Raw genomic sequence first — 27,000 nt, forward strand, 5'->3', positions numbered from 1 at the left:
TACAACACAGATCCTCATGAATTAAAGAGAGGGGGGTTGTGATGAGGGAGCAGAGGTTGCAAACACACCTGATAGGATGAAAAACCCTAATCTCCATCATAGGGGCACCATGACATGCACTGCACGCACCCGCAAAAGAAAGCTCATTTCCTTCCTTTCACTCTGTGAGACGTTTCCTTGTGCAGTGAGGCAGAGGAGCACGGAGAGGTGGTAGAAGCTTTTCCAAGTATTTAGCCAAGTCGGGGTGGCATAATCAAACTTTTTGTCAGACATTGAGATATAAGTCTTTAGTGAGTTTAGTGGATAACTTGAGGGAGTTCTCTGGCTGGACAATTTCAAAGAGCAGTAGAGGAAAAGGTATTTTGGATAAAAGATGGACTTGGAGATTGGACTATGTTTGAGGTCTTCCTTTCAGATTGCATTCACAACACTAAATATTTTGAGTGGGAAATGACGATCAGAGTGGACCTCTTTTCTCCCCTCTCTGATCAGCCCAGCCCCCACCCCTTACCCTATAGGTGAGTCAGTGCAGCTTTTCGCGGGGGAATCTGTCTAGCTCATCGCCCTCGTTATCCTCATCCAGACTCTCCATCCAGCAGGGACCTTAGGCAGTTAGCGTCCTGTATGCACTGAGCTAAACCTTACCGGGCAGGCAACACTCTCCAGATAACAGAATTCATTACAACTTTAAACAGAACTGCATTTCTTATTTTGCTTAGCATAATATTCTCAAGATTCATCCATGTCAGATGGAAAATGTCAAGGACCATATGATTCCACTCATATGTGGGATATAAAACTGAAAGCAACAAAAGAACAGGACAAACAAAAACTCCTAGACGCAGACAACATTATAGTGGTTACCGGGGGGAAAAGGAGATGGGAGGAAGGTAGCTAAGGGTAAAAGGGGTCAAATATATGGTGATGAAAGAAGATTTGACTTTCGGATAATGAACACAATGCAACAGATAGATGATGTATTATAGAAATGTATATTTAAAACCTATACAATTTTTTTAAACCAATGTCACCCCAATAAATGTATTTTAAAAAAAGGAACTACGTTTTGCCATGGCTTTCCCTTCTCTTCTGAGTTAACTCTCAATGACTAAACAGGATGCTCACTTGGGAACTCCCTCTGTAAGTAAGCTTTTCTGTCTGTTTTTTATGCTAGCATATCTGCCAGAATTTTCCCTGTTTCTGGCATGGTACTGAATGTTCACATGAAAATGCAGATGGTGTTGCCTGGCTACCTCTGTTATTCTCACTAGTATGGCCTTTCTGAAAGTTCAACCTTGAGTGGGCACATGAGTGAACTCTGACTTGAAACCATCTGGCCAGAGAGTACCATAGACCTCAATAACTACTCAATATTCTTTATGTAGAGATTATAAATTCCTTTCCTTTGTTAATAATTTTCTATTAGGGAGGCCTTATTTGAAAGTTTCACTTTTTTTTTGATGTTTTTATTATAATTCTTTCCTAATCTAGTATCTGGTGCATTAGTCATTGTTTTAAAGAATTCAAAAAAAAAATCTGTAAATCTCAAAACCTTTAAAGAAACAAAGACCTAGAAAGTCTTTCGAATCTCTTTTTGGTTATCCTTCTGGTCTGTGTGAATTAATAAGACAGCTTGAGTTCCATAGTGTATAAGTTAACATACGTATTGAAATTTGCCAACAGAGCATAATTTAAATGTTCTCACACCAAAAAAGAAAAAGATATAAGAAGTACAAGTTGATAGTTACAAAATAATCATGGGGATGTAAAGTTCAACATAGGGAATATAGTTAATAATATTGAAATAGCTATGTATAGTGCCAGGTTGGTACTAGAGTAATCAGGGAGATCACTTTGTAAATTATTCAAATGTCTAACCATGATGCTGTACAGTGGAAACTAATATAAAATAATAGTGAATGCCAACCGTAGTTGAAAAAGAAAAGGTAATTATGTGAGGTGATGAATGTATTAATTAACTCAATGGTGGGGATCCTTTCACAATGTATACATACACCATATCATCACATTGTACACTTTAAATATTTAGTTTTGTCAATTATACCTTAATGAAATTGAAAATAAAGAAAAGAAAAACACTAAAAAAAGTTAACGTACATAGAATCCTTTCACGTCCTCAAAATATGATCGATTCTAGGTATTTGCCAATTTTTTATGGCTTCAATGTTTATCTGCAGTGGGGTTCATTTTTAAATTCCATGACTTGGAATATTTGGTTTTTATAAATCCAGCTCCACGCTAAGCCATTGGTTTTATGGATTACCCTTAGCAGAGGGAGAGAAGTCTAGATGGGCTGCCACATTTATACTTTGTATTACATATGACAGTGAATAGATGCTTGGCAGGTGTCCTTGGTTCACGCAATGATTCATTTACCAGTTGTTTGGAAAGGGTAGAGGGACTTCTCAGTCTAAAGGTGAAACATAAACTCATAGTCTCCATCTGGTGTTTCACATGCTATTTTTACTTTTGATTTTAAAGCCACTTACCAAATCCCTGTATATACATCAATGGTTGAAATGATTTTAATGGTTTCAAATTGATCTAACAGACTCTCTAGTCTAGGTTTAGGCTATGCACACACTTAGTTATAGAAATGAGTTCTTCATAACCTGCTTAAAGTTTAATACTTATTATTATTATATTTTTGCTTTTGGAACTAGGGCTTGAAGTTTCAATAACTCTTAGACTCAGTACTTTTTCAACCATATGTCAGTGGTTCAGATACCCTCTCTCAGGAGGTGAGGAATATATCGCCAAGAGGTAGCCCTCCACATAACAAGCCACAACCAATTTCTGTTACGAAGATTCTAGCCGTGTGTGTGTGTGTGTGTGTGTGTGTGTGTGTGTGTGTGTGTTTCTGTGTCTGATGTGATGTGTTTTCCCACCAGCATCTTACATATCCTACAGAGGGACTCATGATTTCCAACATCTACAAGAGCCTTAAGTACCACATATCGGAATGTCAGATCTCCAGGATGAACATAAGTATTTACTTTATTAGGGCAGGGCATATGTTCCAGACGTCTCTTAAAGACTGAACAAGTTTCAGACCTGAGCCTCCACATTCCCGTGACGGGACCTGGACTCTGGAACAAACTCAAGGTATAAAGCCCTTCTGAGGACCTTGAATGAGGAGTGTGTAAACTGCTCTATGTCTGTGTCCCAGCCTCAACACACTCCAAAAAAAGCTCACACCAACCTCTGCCCATACTCCAAGCCGTTGAGTCTACGCTTGCTTTTACCGCTCAACACAACTCGAAGACAAAGGATGGTCCTTCATCTGGTCAACTCCTTAATAGAGATGACTAGTTTCCTCCCACCCTATATTCACCTCAAGAGTCTGCCCACCACCCTTGAAGGTGATAAGAAGGTCCTGGTCCAGATCCTCAACTTCAGGGTCTCCAGGAGGGCATGCTCTTACTTGTACCATTTGGGCTTTCTCAGAAATGTCAATTAAGTTCTCTGTTAGTTTCTCACTTCAAGTCTGAATTCCCATCGGTAGCATTGTGTAGAGCATATTCCAACACCTGTCTCTTCCAAAGTCCCCTGCAGGTCACCGAGGTTACCATCTAAGCAGCTATAGAGGAAGTGCAGTTCCCAGGGCTAGGGAAAGGGATGTTAAGTTTGATATGATTGTAAGCTCTTGACATCTCAAAAAGTGTTGTGGAACTGATAGTAGTTTTGAAAAATAATGTGAATGGTAAGTTTTGGAAAATAAGATTAAAAAAAAACAGCTTAAATATAAGCAGCATAGTAAACTGAGAATGTCTCTAACCTTCACTTGGAAGAAATGGAGAGTGGGAAGTCCTTACAATGCTATCAGGAGCAATACTCATATTGGCAAGGGAGGAGCAGAGCAGAGTGGAGAGAGCCATGGACACCACGGGAAAGAGAGAGAGAGACCGTGTGGTGAGGACAGTGAGCAAAGAGCTCGAGGAACATTTATATAAAAATAGTGCCAGAAATAAGATGGGACTTGGGTAGAGAGAGAGGAGGGAGGTTGATTGATTAGAGGCAGGGCCTCAGACACAACCTCAAAAAGGTAATCAATCAATCCATGCTTGAAATTCTGCTCTTCTTCATCTAGACCCTTGCTATTCTTAGTAGGGTGTGTGGATGCAACATCGGCATCACCTTGGCACGCACTGCGATTGCAGACCCAACCCCAGATTTACTGGATCACAACCCACTTTCTATCAGGATTTCCAGGTAAGCATGTTGAAGTCTGTGGATTAATGGACTGGCACTGTGAAGAGACTTTGTTCAGAGACAATGGGAAAATTACTAATTACTGAGCCATCTCTCCTTGAGTGGAATAGAAAGAAGTATTTCCTAGAAGTTCAGTGTGCTCCGTGCCTAAAATGGATCCAGAAGTGACCGTGCTAGAAAAATGCTGGCTTCAGACTCCCTTTGACCCTTGCCACCTGTGGCATGTTTGGGGAGGCTTTGAGCACCCAAGACTCAGTTGCTGAGCTTCTAATCAATCGGAGTGTCAAAATTTTTTTAGTTCTCTTTTCTTTATTCAAAACATCCTTTATAAAACTCTTCTGCTGAATTTTATCCTGCCCTGAGTTGGTAGGCAGCAGTGCTGTACTAATTAAAAAGTCTAGGAATTGGAAATGACTTGGATTGCTTAAGAGCCACTTGGCAAGGTTAGCGCATAAGATACATTGTCTAGAAACCTTGGATCATATTCTACTCAAATGATATGCAACAGACATGGTTTCCAGGGGCAACGTGAAGAGCTGTGAACAAGGAATTTCTTGGTTAGCTTTTTACATGGGAATTCTTTCCTTTGGAGTGTTATCTGAATCTTGGCATCATTACATTTAGAAAGATTTAAAAATACAACTATTTGCATGGGCATTCAGTTCATCCTAGACATGTTCAAATCACTCGAGATGCATAATAGAGATTCCTTGGTCAGTCTTTTGTCTCTGGCAGAACAGACGTCATGGAATCTTCTAAGGAAAGTCGGGTTCTAGCTCCCTGAACCAGGCATCTACCAGGTTCATATACAGAATTTCTGCCTTGAGCCACTGGCTCTCTGTCAGCCAGCAGAGACCCTGCTCTGCCATCTATAAATGGAATTCGGTAAAGAGTCAGAGCAAAGATCAATAGTAGCAGCTGCAAGATTAGGGAAACATCCGGTCTCACATGTTGCTGGCCTTGCTTCCTATTTGTGCAATCTACTGGCACCGGGAGAACCGAGTGACGTGTCGCTTTCCTTAGGGATCATGTACCATCGAGCAGAGAGGACAGGCTTTTCCTCTGCTGGTGAAAAGTGGGTGCTCCTCTATGGGCATCCGAGAAGTGGCCCCATTTAAAACACTAAGAAAATTGTTTGTTGTCATTTCTCCCAATGGTAGATTTGTCCTCATATTTAGGACATTTAAAAATAGGTTTAAATAACAACTTGAATGCCAGAAAATAAAAAATAGACAGAAGATTTAGACTCTTTAAGACTAGCTATTTCTGAAACTACCAGTGTGAACTGTCTATGTATGTTAAGAAAACAAATCTATGGACATGGCCCCAGCTTTCTGCAGATGTAAATATCATTTAAAGTTGATACAATACATGTAAATGAAGGAAAAAATGCTTGCCATTGTTCTCAACTTGCACATAAGAAATGAGTATTAATCAAATTTATATGAACATTCAAGAACAAAACTCATTTGTCCTAAAACAAAGAATATTTTGTCCTTCACATGTTCCAAGAAACTTCTTGTCCAACAAAGTCTTTTAAAGCCAATATACCTCCAGCCAAAAAGAGCAAGTCTCTGTGGGGAATTTACAGATATTTTACCATTGGATCGCCCCCAGCATCTAACCCGAGCTTCCTGTACAGAGGGATATTGAATAACCCATTCTAGCTGACATAAAAGACAAACATCGGAAAAATGTAATAGTCTTTCATATTTAAGGTAAAAAAAAAATCTATATGAATCTTTGTCTTTATCACAAGCCCAGTCAAGCCAGACTTTTTAGAATTATCCTTTTTAATCCAAAAAGGGGCCAACGAAGAAGAAAGCCAGCTTAAGAACAAGTTTCCCAGTAAAATTCTATTAGTTTATCAAAATAGGAAATATAAGCCATTTCCGCACATGCAGCTTTAGAAATTAAGGAAATAATTCCAACATAGTATTAGGAAGACAGAGTATATGGCAGAGGAAATGTAGACCACAGCCATTCCACACAGAACAAAACCCTTTCTCCCAGTAAACTGGGTGGGAAATCCAGCCAATTCAGTTTTCTTTGTTTAACAGCATTTCAAGTGCACCCAAAATAAATGTGGTCCTGAAATTGTCAGCAGCTAGAGGCAGTGGAAAACTATGGGACAAAATGCTCACCCATTTAAAATGAAGTGCTCCGATGGACTTTTACTGAGTACCAACTAGTTGTAGTGCAGTTGTCTCTGAGTTGCTGCCTGTCCTCACGGAGTTGGGAGTTTTAGGGAAGGAAGAGGGAAAGGGGAGTGTGGCGTTGAGAATGAGGAAACCAGAAAAGCTGACAGTGAAAGATGATGAGCTACAGAAAGTCTTTCCAGGATGACAGTCTTCATGTCCTACAGAAATTCATTTGCTTTTGCCCAGGTGGATATCTGAGGGATAACATCACTCCTCTTGGCTCACCTTCGCAGCAGACATAACCGGAAGGCACCGCGTTGGGTGCCCTCACCTGAGTCATCACAAACAAGCCACACGCTTTTATCCTTGATACTTATGTGTTTTATGAGCAACGACCAGCCAACTTAACCTTCTCTTTCTTCTCAAAATCTATGGGTGTTTTCAGAATAGAATTTGCTATTGACAAGACTGCCTAGGACAGCCATTCTTTAATGCTGAGACTTGGGTGTTGACAGACAGAACTACCTCAAAACACCCCAACAATTTAAAAGTTTGATCAGATTGGGAGGGCTGCTGGCAGGCCACAGAGAGCATGGGTAGGCCAAAGGCCAGGGTGAGAAACACTTTCCCAAATTACATCATTTATGCTTATGACATTTAAAGTAGGCTAAATGACAGACTGCATTTGAGCTGCTAAACTCAAAGATGAGAAAGGCCCCTAGCAGGGACTGGTTAGCATGTGAAGTTGGAGGGTAGAAACGAGGCAGATCAAAAGAATCAAGACACGGCAGAGGGTAGTCAAGGCAGAGAAATGACCTCGCTTTTCCAAACCACAATGCCCTTTGCACAAAATGAGGATAGTAATCCTCTCCCAGGTCTGTTGGGAGGATTCAGTGACATGTACTTCATGAAGCCACTTGCACCATCCAAATCTTAGGGCCATCAGTGTCAGGTGCAGGCCTGGCTCTCTGGTACAGAGCCCCAGACACAGGAAGGAGAGCAGAAACCCAGCCAAGGTGGTATGAGCCAGTGCTTCCTGAGAAATACCTTGCCCAGGGTTAGAAATGATCTCAGAATGTGGGTGGGCCTGGGCCTGCAGGTGAAGACAAGTGGGCCATCTTGTTAGGAAAACCAGGTGTGGAATTTCCTGTCAAATCCTCCGCCCTGGCCATTTCTTCACAGGTTACTCTCCTCCTCTTGAGGCGAAACGCAGAATCCGAATATGTCTCGTCACTAATGAGGAAAAGAGATGCCTCCTGGACTCTTGGGCATGTGTAGGAGTCAGAATAGGTGCTGACACTCGATAACAAGCCACTCTGATTGCAGGTGATACAGGCTCTATCCATCTTTTTGGTATAGTGACCTGGCTCTCACCTGACATGCGCTGGGATCTCATTGTTGAGTTGCTTTATTAGATGTTGGGTGGAGATTTAAAATTGCCTCAGCTTGAGTCACCTAGTCCAGAAACTAAGAGTCCAGACAGTGAAGACCCAGGCACACAGGCATGTGGCTGCTATCAGGAATCACACAAGGCTTGCACCAGTGACCACACAGGCCAGGGCTTGGCTGGGCAGTGGACTTGACAGGCCGCCCTAAGATTAGGCAGAGAGCCAAGTGAGGACACCTTGAAATGCAGGTAATTTTTATCCTAAAACATGAAAGGCATCCTGTCTGAAGTACGAGTTGCCTCCATATAAGGTGTTTCTTCACTGTTGTCTAATATCTAGATAATTTGAATTCTGGCACCCTTTGATTTCTAAATCCTATTTATTTCTAAGAATCTATTCATTACTCCCACAATATCCACTGCCTCTTATAATATCTATGGCGATCACAGTCTCAGCTCCTAAGCCATCCTAAGATTTATTTTCCTTGCAGTTTAGATATGCTTATGAGTCTACAGCTGATTTTTATTTTGAAGTGGGTCTTATTCACTCAATTCCAAAGATTCATCTTAAACCATTTCCTGCCTGGGATTTCCAAGGCCTTGAGTTACAAATGAAACAGTTTTGAAAGTCTCAAGTGAGAATCAGTTCTTTTTCCTTTCAAGAATATTGAAACAGCTTATTCAGCTCTCCACGAAAGTCCCGCATTACCACCCGATTCTCACTTTCCTGCAGTGCTGCCTTGGCCACTGATATTGTGGCTATGGTGCTGCCTGTCTTATAATGTGCTGGCACGAGATCCTGGCCGAGTATGTCTTGATATGTTAGGGTCCATTCAGGGGAGAGGGTCTGGTTGCCGATGGCTAAAGCCTCTCTTTTTGATGTCATGATGAAGTAGCCACACAGAATGCATACTTTGAGAGCCAATATGCACATCAGCTACCATGTAGGAGTTGATGTAACTGAGTGTGCTTGCATATTCTCTCTCTCTCTCTCTCTCTCACACACACACACACACACACACACACACACACACACACACACGTGGAGTGAAGTCAGATACTGGATACTTCTATTCGAAGTCATTTGGATATTGTCTTGGACTTCCTTGGTGGGTCTGCCAACAAATTTATTTCTGGCAATCACCCTTGACTTCTACATCCTTAATATAGACTGCCACCATCCACATTTTTATCAATCATGAATGTCCAGTATCTTAGTCTGTTCAGGCTGCTATATGAAAATATCACAGACTGGGTGTCTTATAAGGTGGCTTACAGAAGAAATTTATTCCCTACAGTTTTGGAGGCTTAGGAAGTCCAGAATCCAGGTACTGGCAGATTTGGTGTCTGGCAATAGCCTGCCTCCTGGTTCATAGACTTTCTCACTGTGTCCTCACATGATGGAGAGAGGGCAAGAGAGCTCTATGGGGTCTCTTTTATAAGGGCATTAATCTCAATCATGACATAATGACCCCCTCAAAGGCCCTACCTCCAAATATTATCACATTGGGGGTTAAGGTTTCAACATGAATTTCAAGGGGGACACAAACATTCAGACCACAGTACTGACCTAGGTCAAAACTCATGTTGTTCTGGTGATAGTTCTTTAAAGCCCACATCATGTGCTATTCACAAGATACAATACACCCTGTATTTTCACATCCTCTGGTCCCTATACTCCCACTGCTTATCCGGACTTGCATGCCTTGCTTCTGACACCTGCCAACTTGAGTCCTATGCTGTTCGATCCACTGTTCCTTCCATTTTCAACTCCAATTGAGTGCTTAACAAAATATTTTCACATAGTGTTGGAATATTATGATTTTAAATGCATTGACCATTGATACCTTTGGGTCTCCATCCTCCCCAAAGAATATGCCTTTGTACAAACTGTGCCTTCAGCCTGGAATGTTCTCCCTCCCACCCTCGCCTTCCCCATCTATAGAGCTGAGACCCACTCAAACACTCAAACACACCCGTCACTCACCCTTGGGAACAAGAAAGTAAAACTCATGTTGATTTCACATCTTGTCTCAACTCATTCTATGTAAGAATGGGTGTTTTTGCTAAAGCACAATATGTGACTATTTCTGGAAAAAAAAACCTTCACATTTTACAAAATTACACACTAAGACAACAAGGTGTATGGGAAAATAGTGTTATAGGCAGACCACTCAATACCTAGCAACTTAGTAAGCAGGGTACTAATAAAATTAGTCATAATCCCAGTAAAAATAATAGCACAACTGAATAGCAGGCAAAATTCCCAATGACTAAAGATATGCTACAGTAAATGTAGTGCTTTATCTTAAAGAACAACGAAGGCAGTAATTTGATAGAAGGGGATGTAAAACTACTAAAATGCAGAGAACAAGGGCTATATGGCCAAAGATTGGAAAGAAGCACTAAGCATTTCTAGGGAGAGCTGTGGTCGAAGTGAGCCAAGAGAAAGAAGGCTGGGGACTTGGGCATCTTGGACAGAGTTAAATTCTTCAACTGTTTGCTGTGTTCAATGTGCTAATCCATTTGCTTTCAGCTATCCTGTTACTTGGCATGCAAACAAAACACTGGAAAAAAACATCATGCATGAACTAACACGACTTCCACTTTCTATTGACATCATTCTCCTGTTGATCAGCAATGTTCTACCAGCAGATCTGAGGTGGAGAAAATGCACTGTAGCAAAACAGACCATACTGCAATATCTCTTATTCTCTAAGCATTCGAGTGTCAATGTTCTCGCCAAATAAATAAGAAAATTGGCCATGTTAAAGACTAGTTTTGATGAAGGCTATTGTCATTTAGTCATGTTTTATAGCCTTAGGGATGTCGTTCTGTCTCAGTGTTGAGGAAAATAGCTCATTGAGAACCTTCGACTCTTGTTCAAGAGGCCACCCATAAAATTGTGATATTCTGTCTTGGAGTGCGCAGACAGCAAAGTGTTTCATATGTTATATTTAGAATAAATGCCCTTAAATATTTATGAGTCATTCTGTTTATGCTCTGTTCAGCTCGTGAGACATAGTCTACCAACACATCAGTTAGTATAGGCATTACCTCACACATTACCTACTATAAATTTTATTTATGTAGCATGTCAGTTCTTGGTATTTTCTGGCAAAGAATAAAAATGTGTATGTTGTTAGTGTTAGCATATGAGTCTGAGTGAATATTTAACATTGTTCTTAAGAAATGAAGTGGATATAACTCTTGAAGCTATTTATTCCAGAGATATATACCCATTTCAAGAGCTATGTCCAAAACCCTCCCCAATGCTAAATTTGGAGGGAAATCCAAAAAGAATGGAATGAGAGAGACTTAGCAATAGTTTTTCATAATACAATAAGATTTCTGTTCTGCTTTGGTAGGGACTGGTCCAGGCAAGGCAGGTGTTGGTTTGTGTTGGCATGCAAGGAATACCAGCAGTCTGCCTGGGCAGGCTCAGGTCTAGATCCTAGACCTAGTAGTTTCATCTCTGTAAACTTGATGGTAATCTGAATTAAAATCACAGAGGCTATGGGGCCAGTGGAAGTCCATACTAAAACCACAGCCACTTTATGTACATGCTGGCCTGGCTTCTGGGTTAGAATTTCTGAATTCCTGTCTTGCTCTTTCTCTTAAACATATCCAGCCAAGATAATCATACCTGGCAGCTTTTAGAAGGTATCTACATATGCCTTTGCATATTAGCAGTGATTGAGGATTCCTTTGCTCTGAGCTTAGCAGTATTCTTTTTGCATTGAAAGAAGTTCTGTGAATAAAATCTCTAAGTCACAGCAGAAGCATATTCCTAAGGCCAGTGGCTCTGTCTCAGAGTCTTGATCAGCACAGGTAACACTCAGTTATTAGTGTGTGGATTGTATGCTTGCATATCTATCTGCTGGGACATTCCAAAAGTGAATTTTCAATCCCATGCTTCTCTCTGCTCCCCAACAGGCTGCTGGGCTTTAATTCTTGTGATTCTGTGCTGCACACTCAGGGATCACATACATCAGTAACTGCAATATCTACCTACCAAATATTAACTTTTCCCTGGACTAGGTTCAGACCAAATTTTAGAGCTGACCTCCATCGATAAGGCTAATTCAGAACTAACATGCATGCATTTTTAGGATTAGTAGTCAGTTCTGTGATACTCTCTTAGGCTGGTGCGTTCAGTCTTGTGTGCTGAATCCGGTGAGTTTGCAAGAGGATGAGTCTTCCCAGGTCTCCAGTGCTGTGATCCTGTTTCCTGGGCACCAGTCAGGTGTGCACACCTCCACTGCAGCATGCTTGGTTTACTCTCACCGGTGCCATGTTTGGATGGAGGTGCTTGGGCCCCAGGCCCAGTGCCTTGGCACTACGGCCTTGTGGACCATCCTTATCCGAGGTGTCCTTCAGTCTCCTCATCTGCAAAAAAGGTAGACCCTACCATTCCTACATTGTGGGGTAGTTTGAAGAAAATTAGATAAACCTGTGGAATGAGCTTAGTACAGTTCCCATCACGTGGCAGGAAGGGGTTGCTATTCACGTTCTTAACCTTAGTTTTGTTTCACCCACCGAGGAGAAGACGCCAACCTATTTCCACACTCACAGTCCTGATTCAGGGACACAGCAAGGGTCTACATTTTTCACTGTTTAAGGATATTGTTGTTTATTGAGACATTTGAATGTTTTAAGAATTTCATTCAGTAAGCAGGCATATAAGGGTGAATCTACATAGAGCATATGGAATTACTAATTGGCAAGGTGATACTGAAGTTCCATGTATTACTAATTTCTCTGAGTTAAGAGTTTGAGAGGCAAAATTTAGTGTACTAAATCATCTTTAATAATGTAATTCTTTTTTTTTCTTTTTAATTCAGTGAATAGCTGGCATAGGTACAATTTAAACAGCTCAACTATGCTGAGTGTTGTACCCAAGGTCAACCAATAAGCCAAGGTCACTTGGGACTCAAGCCAAGACCCTCTATTCTCTTTCTGTCGCTATGAACCCAAGATAAAAACTCATGAATACTGTCTGAGCAACAAGGCTTGTAATTACCCGTATGTATCAAAAGTGTTCTTATCATATTACAAACAACTAACATGCTGAGATTATAAACATCCAAAAAAGTGGACTTCCTCAAATATTTTCAGTGATGTCATCTGGCCCTTCTTTCATATCCGTTTTTATTATGCTCCTGTCCATTCAAAACAGAGTTTGTGCCACAGTACAACAAAAACCAGGAAACATCGGTGCTATGGCAATAAGACGGGCCTGGAAACGGCGAGGGACTGAGAAAGCACTACCCTTCAGGTGGAGAAGGACGGACATAGCAATTTGGTCTGGCATAATTAGAACTAGTATTCCGTTACAGAAATCAAAACTCTTGCTTTGCTACTCAGAAAGGGAATTATTATGTTGTTTTCATCAACAGACAGACACTCCTCCAAAAATGTTGTTTAGAAAACATCTTTGAGGGCCTCCACTTGTCACGAGTGCTAAGTACCAGGATCTAGAGGCAAACGGGCAGACCTCTTGCCTTGGGAGGTTACAAGTTCATCAGTCCTTGTTATAAATACATAACAACATAATATGTGTTATGTAATAAGATTATGTGCAAAGGAGTATGTGGGCACAAATTAGAAAGTAATTCTTGCCTGAATTACTGTGCTTTAACTTGAATTTTGATTGCTTATCTGCATTGTTTAAATTAACTTGCCTTACTAATTTAAAGCATGCTTCCAGTCCAATATGGACTATCCACTCAACCTGATGTTCTTTGGAGCCAGCTTCATGCTCACATCCATAGGGTTTGAATCTCTAGCAGGCAGATTTCCCAAGTGGGAGGAAGCAAAGAACACAGAGCTTTGGGGGGCTAGTGTGGAGAAAGCAGAGGTATGGAGAAGTGTTGGTTTGACAATCTGAGGTTAAGCAGCGTTTGATCATGATCCCTTCTCAGTTTGGTGCTTAGATGTACTGGTAGAGAGGAGTGCAATTCTAAGGCAGTGTTTGCCATTGTTTCCCTCTTGATAGACACGTGTGAAGTCGAGCAGTCGTGCTCCTTTCCAGACCTCGTCATGATTCAGAGCTTGGATCGTGCTCTGAACGAAACTCCTGCCAGGAGCTCCAGCTTCCTTACATACCATAAACAGTCAAGCACTGATGTGGAGGCCAGCGTTTCCTCCTACCACTTTGTTGAAGTCTTTGCCCTTAATAGACAATACTTCTCTCCTTGGTAGCAACCCACAAATGCTCTAATAGGTTCAGGAAAGGATGAAATTCTTTGAAGTCCCAGCCAGTGGTGCCCTTAAGGTCGTTTAGCAGAACACAGCAGGAAGACAGCCTGAAGCGGATCTGGGGTTGTGCGTAAGCCCACCAGACTGGGGCAACTGAGAGGCTGGGGTTGGCTTTGAGACCCCATGACAGTCAAGAATCGAGTAACCTTGAAATGCTTTTAAATATTCTCTGTCCAATTACAATTCCTTGAACCTCAAAACGTCTTCATGAATTAAGGAGTGCTTTTTTCTGGAGTTGGCTTATAGGTCTGGCCTTTTGGGCTGCTGGGCTTGAAGGGCCACCCTTTAGAAGATGCTGCCCAAGTATACTCAGACATTATGCCAAAATTAGGGTCAGTGAGAGGAGCAAAAACCTGAACTTCCACTAGAAGAGTTGTAGCATTGAATCTTTCCTTTTTACGTTACCACTACCCCCGTCTTGTCTCCTCCCTTTCACACTTTCTTTTTCTTTCACAATTTAGAATAAAAAGTCTTTGGAAAGGGTTGATTTGCTAGATTCGGAAGTCAACTTATACAAGGATTATTGCTTGATGGGTAGCTATGTGGAATTATGTCGTTAGGCTGGGCTGCCTGTGGCATTGGGTTACCACTGGACCAGAGGTTCTCAGACCTTAAACCATGGAGCCCATTTATTATCTGCACCTCCTTTCCCCTCAAGGACTCAAGCCATGCTTACAGAACCATAAACAGCCATGATGAACCTTCTCCAATCCATATAAATAGCGTTAGTTTTCTATACTGAGTCAGTAGAGTTCCCACAAAAGCAAAGAGATTTGATGCGCTCTTAGCTTATGCACCTTCATCGTGTGTTGATATTCAACGTCTGGAATGCTTTTGAAATGCTACAGACTATCACGACTTTGGGTAGACAGCTGAGCAGCTCCGAGGCCACTCCACTCTGTTTCCTTCAGTGACTTTTTCTTCCTGACTATCTGTTAGGGTGCCAGTGCACGGCACATGCCAAGCTCAAATATCAGATGTTTTGCAAAGAGATTAATTCTAGGGGATTCCTGTCTTTTCTTAATGAAGACCTGCTTTTGACTGCCTTTTTTTCTTTAAGTCTTAGACTTACAGATGAAGAAGATACGGTGTTGGTGAAGGCTGAGGGTTGAAAGGCATCCCCTCGAGTGGGGTCTGGAAGTTGTCAATGGGTTTAAGACGGACCCAGCCAGGCTTCAGATGCATGAGAACCTCAGCTCTGACCCCATTTCTCATGAGAACACTGGGTGCTGTAGAGATTCTAGATAATTCCTGCAAGATCAAATACCAATATGCAAAACCTCAGAACACTCCGATGCTGGAAATTCACTATGTGCACTGTGGTAATAACATACTGCCTCTCTTGCACCCTCTTTCAGCAGCTGAATTTTGTCTCCGTTTCCATAAACAATGACTTTCTGCATAAAAGTACAAAAAAAAATCCCAACTTTGACCCACTTAAAAACAAATAACTGAACTTTCATATATGCTCTGCATCTCTAAGCTCCGTCTATGCTCTTACAAGATAGCAACATGAAAAAAGGTATGAAATAAGCTGCTCTAGCATTTTCACAAATGATGTTAAGGATGGAGTGTTGCAGTCCTTGGCCTACACTATTGCAAGCAGAGCCATAACTGCCAACCACAAGTCACTGATTAGAATCCAAAAGCACCATTTTCTTCCTTTTATGGGGCATACACTCTTCCAAAAATTGTCCTGCAGATATTTAAAAGAACAAAACAAAGCCCCAAACAAAAAACTAGCTTCTTACTAAACACATGACATGACCTCCCAGCTAGAACACAGCAGCCAGAGCTCTTTGCTGGCTGAGCCAAACCTGGAGAAGGGCTGGGGAGGGCCACCAGACGTTTTATTAGCTGTTTTCTTCAGGGGACAGAAACGCAAGGCTTTCTTCCTCTTGCAAAAAGTCAGACTAGCAATTCAGGAAAGCAGATCACTCCTTTTCAAGCTGGAAAAGTGCGTGAACTTCTTTGGCTACTCTGCACTCTTTCCCCTAACCTTTCAGATAAGCGATCCTCTGGGCCCCAGTTTTAGCTTCTCAGCAGAGGCCTGTTGTTTTCGTGACCTGAGAGGCCCAGGCAGTTCCTTCCCTGCTCTGGCAGGTCACACTGGGTCCTCTTCAGCGGAAGCATTTTACCAACTCCCATAATCTCCCTCATGTCTTTTCTCCAGTTTGAAAACATCAGCCTCACGTCTCAGTACCTGTGCCACTGGTAAATCATTCCCACTCCCTTTCACCAGTTCGTGGTGCCAGAAGCCCATGGGTGCCTTCCTAAGAGTCTCAGCTTGAGCTCTTCCTGGGGACTACCTGTCCTGCCTTCTCTGCCTGAATATCCTTTCCTCTCTTACATTAAGGACAATTCTCTTTCTCTAATTATTAGAATCAACTACTGAAATATTTATGGACTATAAAGTGTGTATAAAGTTGACTCAATAAGCATTCATGAAAAGGCCTAACTTAAAAACCAGTTTAGGATATAATTTAGCAATAAACTGCCCCTAGAGTGGTAGAGGGCCCATTTGAAAAATGTTTGCTCGTGGTTCTAAAGTACTATAAAATCATGTTGTTATAAAATCATGCTGCTAGCCTCATTAAACAGTAAAGCAACAAGAATGGTAATTTCGAGCTGTTGGTATCATGCTGTTTACTTTCAAAGTATTTTCGTGGAGTGGGTTACGTTTAATTTTCACGTTTAATTTTTACGTTTAATGCTGTATTTTTAACAGTTAGTGTTTGCTTTATGCTAAGCTGTCCTGAAAAATTTCTTGGGGACACAGGCACACACAGCAAAACACATTGCAGAAACTTTCTGGAACACGAGCATTTCAAATTCTTATAAACATCAGTTTCAGTATTGGAGTGCCGCTGTGGTCGGCCACATGTAATGGGAGATTTAAGACAATGAGGGTGAGGCTGAGTGGGAGAAGTGAATGCCCAAGTCTTCAGAAGCACAGGGATTTGACTCTGGACCACGCTGAGAGAATCCTAAGGCAACCTTCCGCGACCTGCTGTAAACGATTTCCCTACTGACCCTTGATCTAATTCCACTTCCTCTCCTTGTCCTGGTGTTCCTGCCTGCTGTCCTCCTGGCGTGGGGCTGGTAACTAGCTTCTGGCCCTGGGTAGATGCAGCTGGACCATGATTTGGGCCTGTCTGGCACACTGGACTTACTGCCCACCAGCTGTGGGCCCTCATTGACTCTTTTTGGTTGGAACAACCTGTTTAAAATCTTACATTTGTGATTCTAAATAGCAGAGCACAGTGTCTTTTCCACAAGACCAGTGGTTTCTGATCCTCAGCATCATCTTGGATTCTTTTAAAAATACCAGTGGCCATGCCGCTCCCCAGAACTACGGAATCAGAGGTCCCAGGCTGCATTACCACAGCCTCGAGTGTATGTCATCTACCTACACATACAGATACAGCCCATCTTCTCATTTTCCCCGCTCATTTCTCCTTGGGCCCATAAAAACTTCATTGCTGACCAGAGCCAGCACTCCAAGTAGCATCTGGGAAACTTTGCTGGGACCCATGTGGGAACCAGTAAGAGTGTCCTATGAATGCACACAGGACATGACTGCTGCCCAGGGAGTGAACACTTCTGAGAGAACGCCAGTACACTCACTGCCTGGTGCGGCCACTTTCTCTGCAACCACTCGGAGGGAGTAAAAGATAGACTGCCCTCTTGCCAGGTTTTCGAACAGCTCTGCATGCCGAGACACTCTGAAGTTTCAGGAAGACGGTGCTCGGGGTTGAGACTGTGTATAAAATGTTCGAACACCCTCGGGAAGGAAGACAACAAACGAGCCGTGTGCAGATGTGATGTTGCCAGTGACATCCAGGCTCTGCCTCCTATATTTCTCCAGCAAAACCTGATACAGATAAAAAGGGGACCCATTTTCTCCAGTGAAATGATCAATTGTGTGTTTAACCTTTTTCTCTGTAACAGTTCTTTGTAGATTAAACGAGGCCTATTTGGTCGGATTGTTGCAAGCAGGGTTCAGAAATAAAGCAGAGGAGAGACGCAGCCCTGGGCCAGCACCCAGGAGGCCCTTGACTAGTGGTAACTACTGGTAGCACGGCTTCCTCTGCAATCTCCCAACATGCATTTTGTTTTAATAATCCTATAAAAACCTACTGTTCAACTTCATTTTGATATTCACTCCCTATTTTTTCTGAATTCATCTCTTTTCATGAATAGTACCATTATATTCAACTTTACAAGTGAAGCACCATTATAATTCCCTGCATGTTCATAAAAGATTGGTTATGCTTGAGACATACAATCAGACATATTATCAAAGAGAGTCATTAGAATATTTTCCAGGAAAAGAGGAAATGGTCAACTTTGAATTCTTTATATCAGTGTGCCAGAGTAGTGAAGAAAATAATCTGGAATAACTGGAGACCAAATAAAAAAGTTTTTAAGGTTATGTTTTTGTTTTTAACCTCTCGGAATACACACAGATGCAGACTTTACTAATTTTTATTTTCATATATATCAGCTCTACGTGAAAATGTAGTTTAGAAGTAACTAGTGACAGTGTAAAGTCAGATTGGGATGAAATGCATTGCTAACAGAAGTTAAAAATATTCTTACATTTGCTAAGCACAATACGAGGGGGCACAAGGCAAGGAACAAACCAATGGATAGCTCAGGTTCCCTGGTCCAAGGCTTATTAGCTTCCTCCTCCCTTATGAATTGAGTAGTGCTCAATCTGCCCTAGAAGCATGAAGAGGCCCAGCTCTAGGCTGAGGACATTTTACCATCTTTCCTCTGGCCTTCTCTCTTAAACTTCTACATAATCGAGATTATGCTTTATATAAATTTGCATCCTCAGTTTTCTTAACAGTAAACATTTCCCCATACTACTAAAACCTCTGCATAATATTTGTTCTTAAGAGATACACTGTAATCTTCTTTACCATTGCCACAATATTCTGCATGGAAACTTTTGCCTTAGTTTTCCAGGTCATAAATCTACACTGCAAGGGACAATTTTTTTTTTTTTAAAGCTAATAAACATTGCAAATTAGTGTGTCATGACTGTGATGGGTACAAAGGAAATGAAATGCTCTCAATTTGGGAATGTAAGCCTGCTCCCAAGTGTGAAACTTGGATTTCACTCAAACTGAAAATGTGCATTAACACCTTCCACAGAATGCAGTCACGAACCTACTTGTTTGTGCAGATCATTATTTTCTGGTCTAAGAGAAGACTCTGGAATAGAATCATCTGGACATAATGTAAGTACATTCGGACATACACATGACAAAAATACTCATAAAGGGTTCAATGCAAGCCACATTGACAAACAAATATACACATGCTTCAAAAGCTGGGTCACTCTTTCTGAATGTCAAAGTCATAGTATGGCTCCTGATTGACTCCTAAGAGGGTTTATTTACAGGCCAACTTAGTTGCATATGTTACTCTGCTTCAAAAAGAGACATTATCTATGCATTTATGTTGGAAACACTTATTAACTTCCTTTATGTTCAGGCAGTGGACTGAGCACTTTGGGGATACAAACTGAATAAGCCACATTCCCACGTTCTGAAGGCACTGTAATTGGGAGCTCAGATGCAAGAGAGCAGTGTGGGTGTGGGGCCGCTTGAACTATATCTGGCCCCACCACTCACTTAAACTGTCTAGACCTCGGTTTCCTCGTCTGTAAAATGAGCATTATAGTAGTTCTTTCCTCAAAGAATTACTGTGGAGGTAACCTGAGGTAATACGTGTAAAGCACTCAGCCTGGGGTCTAGCTCTGATAAGACCTCGATGACATTATCTCTTATTAACTATTTGTAACTATAACTGTACAGGAAAGCAGATGTGACTGTTTTAGGGTCCTAATAAAAGTACAGAAAACTGGCGAAGGGAATCAGGCAAGGGAGAGATCATGTCCCGTGGGAAAACTCAGCAAGGCATCATGGATGGGCGTCATATGAGTGAGGCTTCAATGGCAGGCAGGAATCCTACATGCAGGCGTGGGCTGCAAGGAGGTTGACATTCAGTTACAGAAAGGGTTGTCAATAGTTGGCAGGAGCAGGAAAAGCTCCAGGGACTGGAAAGAAGTACACCCCAGTTTGCTGGAGTGTGCAAGGCTATCAGGGAGCAAGGGTGCCCAGAGGCTGGGGCGGGTTGAGACTAACAAGTCAAGAAGTTGTATTTCATTTGTTGAGTGATCTAGCCTCAAAATTATGATGATGAGTTTCCCTTCTGAGGAGTTATGACTGGAAAAGTGAGAAATGATGTGTTAACAGTCACTCGGGAGATGATAAGGCTATCCAGGGAAAAGATAGTACCCCCCTGGAATGCGAAGCAGAGTGCAAGACATCTGTCCCTGTGCTCAGGCAAACCTTGCTGTAACTAGAGGGACACGTTCTGTGCGGGACACATTGCTCATAACCCATCCTAGTGAAGTTAGCAAGTGTCTGGAGATGAAAAAGTGCTTCCAAACGTCACCCCTCTGAAGAGAGTTAGAGAAGAAGAGCGCACACCCAACCAGTGTGCAGATACAAGCATGCACACCCCACAGAGGACACGAAAAGGCTCAGTTGCTCCCAATCTCACTGCAAGCAAATCAGTGGAAGGACATTAGGTCCCAGGGCATCAGAGCTGCAAAGGGGAGCAGAGAATCATAATGTTTTCCAAGTACAAAGAAGATTTTCGTAACAAAAAGTAAGGCCATCTTCTTGTGATGACTTGAAGTACATTTCTGTCTAGAGAAGGGGCAAAAGCAGAAAGATATTGAAGGTTGCCATAGAGACAAATATCTAAATCATAGCAATCAGGAATCATCAAATGGCAGCCACGCCGCTGGAGTGGTCACGGATTCGAGGTGGAACATGGGGCACGGCTGGTCCAGAGCAGGGATCTCCTTTGACTCTCACGAATATTCCTTAGGTCGATGGGCAGACCACAGGCATAGTCTCTCCCCGCCCGCTACATTTTTTGATTGGTGGAACACATGCTTTCCAGAAGTAAGCCTTGTTAGTCCTTGCAAGGACTCTAGCTGGTTGTGACACGTCTCACATCCACCTACCTGCTGGCTCAAATGCATGACGTACGTAGCTACCATTGGGATCTGGGCTTCTGGAAATATCACTGTGTGTTTAGGTTGTGAAGAATTTCAACTGAGCTCAGCAACAGGCTTCACTGTTACTGGAAGTAAGTATATGAGAATACCGCGGATGCTGGAAACATGTTACAGGCCAATTACGCAGAAAACCAGGTAGTGCTGGAAGGAGTCGCTGCTCACCTTTCAAAACTTAACACTTTGGGATGGCAAGATATGGTATAAAAATAGAGCCTGGATCTTCTATTAAAAGTGAACATTCAGAAAACTGGAAAGATCCACATCTCCCCTTCTATTTTGCGGTGCTTGCCTTCTTAGGAACATCATAAACATTCAACATCCCACCAACATTCAAGCGCAGGAGGACAGAAGGAGAGAAGGGGGAAAATGTCCGGCATGAGAAAGTGCTGTGTAATGGGAGTTGTTATGTTTATTTTTTCTACAACAGTAAGAGCATTAGTTTGTGTCGCTGTCACTATCATTTTATCCTGAGTTCACTTCTCTCTGCATTTGAATCTCTGCTCTAAACCTAGTTAAAGACGAGGAGGGCTCAGAGAATTGTTTCCTATGGCACTTTCTATTGGAAGATAGTTCAGGCAGTTATTTTGCGGATCACGTATTCTGAAAGGCGAGCCTGGGTTCAGAAAATAGCTTGTGTAGGTTCTAAAATCCATTTCAAACCTTACTGGGGAAGCATCGTAATAGGTACAGGGTTTATAAGCATTTCTTGGTTTACTGTTAATCTATTCTAGACAGTACAATACAGAAAGGAAAAAAAGAAAGAAAAAGAAAGAAAAACCATATAGACTTAACAAGGAAGATTTAAAACCATTGTTTGCAGATAACATGATTGCATGTACAGAAAATAAAAAAGAATATATGGTAAAACTTTTAGACTTGATGAGTGAGTTCGGGAAAGCACTAACTATAAATAAGATTGATAGATTGGACGACATTAAAGTTCAGCGCGTTAGCTCTTCAAGGGACATCATTGAGAGAGACAAAGCAAGCCACAGAGTGGAAGAAAGTATTTATAACACATAGAACCTAGCGGGAGCTTGTATTTAGAATAGATAAAGAGATATAGAGCTCCCACGTCAGTATGAACATAGACATTAGTAGAAAAATGGGTGCAAGACTCAAACCGGTGGATCATAGGAGAGAATATCCAAATGGCCAGTAAATATATATGGATGTGCTTCACCTCATTAGTAAAGAGGGAAATACAAATATGGTGAGAGTAAATATAAAACACCACATTCTTATGTTGGTTGTTTTTGAATTCGTTTTTGGAATTTTGCCTCATATCTGAGTAGTTGGATGAGTCAAAATTCCGAAGTCACATCTCAGAAACTGGGTTTTTTGGTTGTAACTGATTTGAATATGAGAGCTATCGGGGGCTGCTGGCACGTCTCCATGCCCACTCTCTCATCATCACAGTAGTCAGGGTCTGATGAATGAGCGTCAGGCATGAATTTTCATAGGTCAAGGCAGCTGAGCCCAAAGGGATTGCCTATTGGCTTTAGTTCTGTGATGGACTTGACCACTATTGACAAGAAGGGAAAATTATGATTTTCTCCTCTTTTCAACAATATGGAAACCTCTGAGATGAGTAAGATGGAAAGCTGCTGCTGCTGCTGCTGCTGCAAAAAATACTATGGAGATCTCTCAAGTAATCTTGTTCTCGTCTGAGGTCGAGTCTCATGAAATAGGGAACTATGTGGTGTCAATTGTCTTCTGCCAGCAAATTGTACTTTGTTGTGGCCTGGCATTACCATGCAGTTTTACTGGTGTATTTTAGGTCCAGTAAAAAATGTTCAAGCTGACCTTTGAAGAATGGCTTAAGAGCATTGAGATATTTCTCGAAGAAAATGGTATTAAGTACTTTCCCTTTTGTAAAGAGCTGTATGGAAAGAAAAAAATATTACCCCAAGAGAATCTGAACACCAGAGATTATTTAAATAGCATTCAATGTGTAGCTATTTTATGTGGAATTTAAGATGAAGACACACCACAGAGAACTGTAGGCAATGAAGACTCCAAAACAGTCTAATAGCCTGATTACCAGACTGTGTAGAGAGGAATCAGTTAGCCAAAGTAGGTCAAGACAGGCAACTGTGCTTCCAGTTGCTGGTAGAAAATGCTTCTTAATTGCTGTTTTGGAAACTAATTGCTCTCAGAAAAAGCATCTAATGGGAGGTCTTTGATTTAAAAGAGGAGGGTGGAGTTATCTCTCTCTCTCTCTCTCTCTCTCTCTCTCTCTCTCTCTCTCTCTCTCTCTCTCTGTGTGTGTGTGTGTGTGTGTGTGTGTGTGCGCGCGCCATGTATGGTACCCATACAGTGCACCCTGGGAAGGCACTCTACAACAAACCAAATAGTGCCATGCAGCTCAGAGAAGCATTTCAGGTGGGAGGTAGATAGCCAATACCGGAAACCTGGAAAAACAGAGATATGCACTTTGCTTTGAACCATAAGAGAATCCCAGAAACCCTGGCCTGAGGAGGTTTTAGCCAATTTTCAGAGTCGCTTAGATGAATTGTGAACAAGCAGATGGGGAGTCTCAATAGATTTCAAGAGATTTGCCCCAATCGAGCTGACGTTCTGGCTGGGAAGGGCTCTGGCATGGTATTATCCCTCCCCCACCGCCCACCACCTCCCAGCTTCATTCCAACTCGCCACCCACCTACACAATGAAGCCACCCAAGTAAAACATCGTGTTACAGCAGTAGCTTTCCACGCTTGCCCTGAAACCTTAGCCTCTTCTAAATGCTGACATGTCAGTTGTCTGCTTAGTGACCGTTATAATATTGAAAATTCTTTAATTTAGCTTGCTTGAGATGAAGTCATGCAGCTATAAGGGTGACTTGCAAAATAAATCAAGTTCCACTCTCAGTTAAAGGGGCCGTGGAAAGTCTTGAAATCTTTAATGGTAAAACTTGTTACCAACATGTTTTATTAGAAAATTGTTACAGTGCTTCCAAATTTAAATTTTAAAAAGAGTAATTTATGTTTATAGAAAGACAAAATACACACAATGCTGGTTTGTCAACTTAAAGCAATATACTTATTGTATCTGTTGAATCTGTTTTTACCATTAAAAGAGATGAAAAACTGGCTTCCTAATTCTGAATTTCGCTGCGTTTTATAGACTCCTTCTCCACTCACCATGGAATTATGCATTTTGCTGGGTGTACTTGGGGTAACCAACCAGTGTCTCTTTTCCAATCAGTGTCATGGCAGTTACAATATTCTTCTACTTCTTTCATGGAGATGTCCATGGAGCTATGTGAATCTAAAATAATTTGCTTGGGACAAAACTTGCCAGAAAAAAGAAAAGGGTTTTGACATCAGCTCTGTCACAATCTATTGATGTTATCATGTTATTGAATTTCTCTGGCTTTTCTTTCTTCAGCTGTAGATAGGGATGACTACAACTGTCCCCTCTATTTACAAGGCTGCTATGAGGATTAAATGAGATAATGGCTATGAAACTTTTCTTTGAGAAGTACAAAGAACTACAATGAATATAAAGTATCAGTAACAAGGAGAAGGCAGGGATTTTCTATCATATCCCAGGGGCATTTAGATAGCTTAACCCTCCACATACCACATTTTATATCTCCCTTTGGCTGACTTCATCTTCTTTGTATTCTCTCTTCAGAACCACCCCATTCCCAGCCTTGCTCCTTCCTGATTGACCTCACTATTGTCTAGGACTTTTAAGAAAGCCTCTGGTATGTCATGAGTCACATCTCAGCTTTCTGGATTCTCTAAGTTAGGTATTCAGGAATTTAGGCTTTTCACCTTCAAGATATCAAAACTCAGGTTAACTGGAGGTGATGTCAGTGAGGTGGGGAAGGGATTGTCTTTAGTATTGAACAGAGCAATGAAAAAGTTATCGTGGTGGTATCTTACATTGTTTTAAGTTTAGTATATCTTTTAAAACACTAGCATTAACAGAATCTGATACCCTAGGAATTGAAGTAATAAGTAACTTGTTTAAAAGTGTAACCTTCTCCATTTAATTTATTCCTGCATTTTGATCACAATGGCATGTGTCCTGTCTCTTTACCTGGTTATGGACTTTAAGTACATTGTGCTAAAATAGATGAAAACTATTTTTGCCATAATATGGGACCTTAATGAAGTATGAGCTTTGTCCCATGATGTAGTTCTATGAAGATCAATGGGTTTTGACTTGATAGAACATTCTGTCTACCATTTCCCAAACAAGCTTTAAAAAACAGTGAATCATGTAATTTCTTCAAAAAAATGATCTAATATATAAAATGACTTAATTAGTGAAATTAGATGACAACATTAGTTTATCAAGGCTGACCCTGGACTAGGGCTTGGGTGTTTCAATTCTACCAGGATCTAGCTGTGTGGTTATGGCGGGTCTCTGTACCTCCCTGGGCCCCAGGCTCCTTCTCTTTAGGAGGAGTTTGGACTAGTTTATTCCTAAGGTCCTATCTACCCTTCTTGGACAAATGTTCTTATATATCATTCTTCATATAGTGTAATCATGGAATTAAATGTGATTTTAGCATATTGAACTAAACATGTCTATACCTTCTATTTCTTCTGAAAGTCCAGTGTTTTATTTTTATATTTCATGAAAAAAAGAGAATGAAATAGAGGTAGATAGTAAAATGCTTAATAAGCAAATCTCTGCTTATACCACATTTGCTTTAGCAAACTTGATTGGTCTAATTTGGCTCTTCTTCAATGTCAAATTAGAGTAAAAAATTTGATTAATTTTATTTAATTGTGGAAGGACTAGATTGAATAGGAAAAATAACTGAATTGAGAAATTTAGAAAAGAGAAAAAAAATTGCCGATATCTAAAGAACAAGTCAACAATTGAGCTAAGAAGTCATGACCCTAATGTAGAGGATTTTTTAGGATGGTACACAAAATGATAACTCTTATAAGGAACAGAGTATTTTGTATATGTGAATGAGCACTTCAGAAGTGCCTTGAAGAGGCTTATTTTCTTAAACAGGTTGAGTATCTTCCTCACAAACTTTTCACGCTATAGTAACTGAAGACTCCTTGCTTATAGTTTACTAATGACAAAGTCATAATTATTAGCATAGATTAATGAGGTTTGTGGTAAATGATTTATAGTTTATAGTACTATCATCATCTAACAATTATTTAAAGTATAGACTCTCATAAATAACATTTCAGGAACATATTATAAAAATCTATTTAGACTTTACTACGTCCATGAGAAATTAATCATTTTGTGTATGTGACCAAGAAAAGTTGTTTAAGTTTACAATTTTGTTTTAAGGGGAGACTTTTTAAAAATGATGGCTAAGTGCTAAAATTTCACTGGAACAAATGAATTATAAAAACAAAATTAGCTGGGTGTGGGTCACAGCAGGAGAACATTTCTCTGTGACTGTTGGGGGGATTTTAATGCTTCAGTGACACCCACAGAATGAATTCCTCTCTTGAAACAACATGAACCAACTACTTCAGGCTGAATTTCTTCGTTTTTTCTCCTAATACCCCATCTTTAACTCTTCATTATAAAAAGACAAACCCTTAAAAAGAACCTGAGACTGTTTAAAAGAGTCACTTTAAAGCACTCTCAATTTCTTGCCTTTTAATGACAAGAATTAAATGTAAAATGTAGGGTCATTTTGACCCTGAGATGGTTGTGGCAGGAAAGATGGCTAGGTGGCAGTGGTGACAGAATAGACTTATTTTCTGGGCAGAATCCATTGTGCTCAGTGATGTAGGGAGCAGTTTTTCTTTAATATCTGGAGTGGGCAACAATCTGTGCCGCGCCCTGGGGTGGGCGAGGCCCTGAGAAATGGCAGGGAGACAGTCAGTGGAGGGAAGTGAACTAACAAGTAGAACAGCTGGTAAAGGCAAGACGT

General features: G+C 41.1%; 1 protein-coding gene across 1 annotated transcript in view; it reads right to left on the reverse strand.

The window, feature by feature from the left end:
• Positions 1-27,000, reverse strand: part of COL4A2 (collagen type IV alpha 2 chain) — a 178,572-nt gene that overhangs the window by 132,172 nt on the left and 19,400 nt on the right. The window lies entirely within an intron of this gene.

This window comes from Rousettus aegyptiacus, unplaced genomic scaffold (genome assembly GCF_014176215.1).
Source record: "Rousettus aegyptiacus isolate mRouAeg1 unplaced genomic scaffold, mRouAeg1.p scaffold_m13_p_11, whole genome shotgun sequence".
In the NCBI taxonomy this organism is placed as follows: domain Eukaryota; kingdom Metazoa; phylum Chordata; class Mammalia; order Chiroptera; family Pteropodidae; genus Rousettus; species Rousettus aegyptiacus.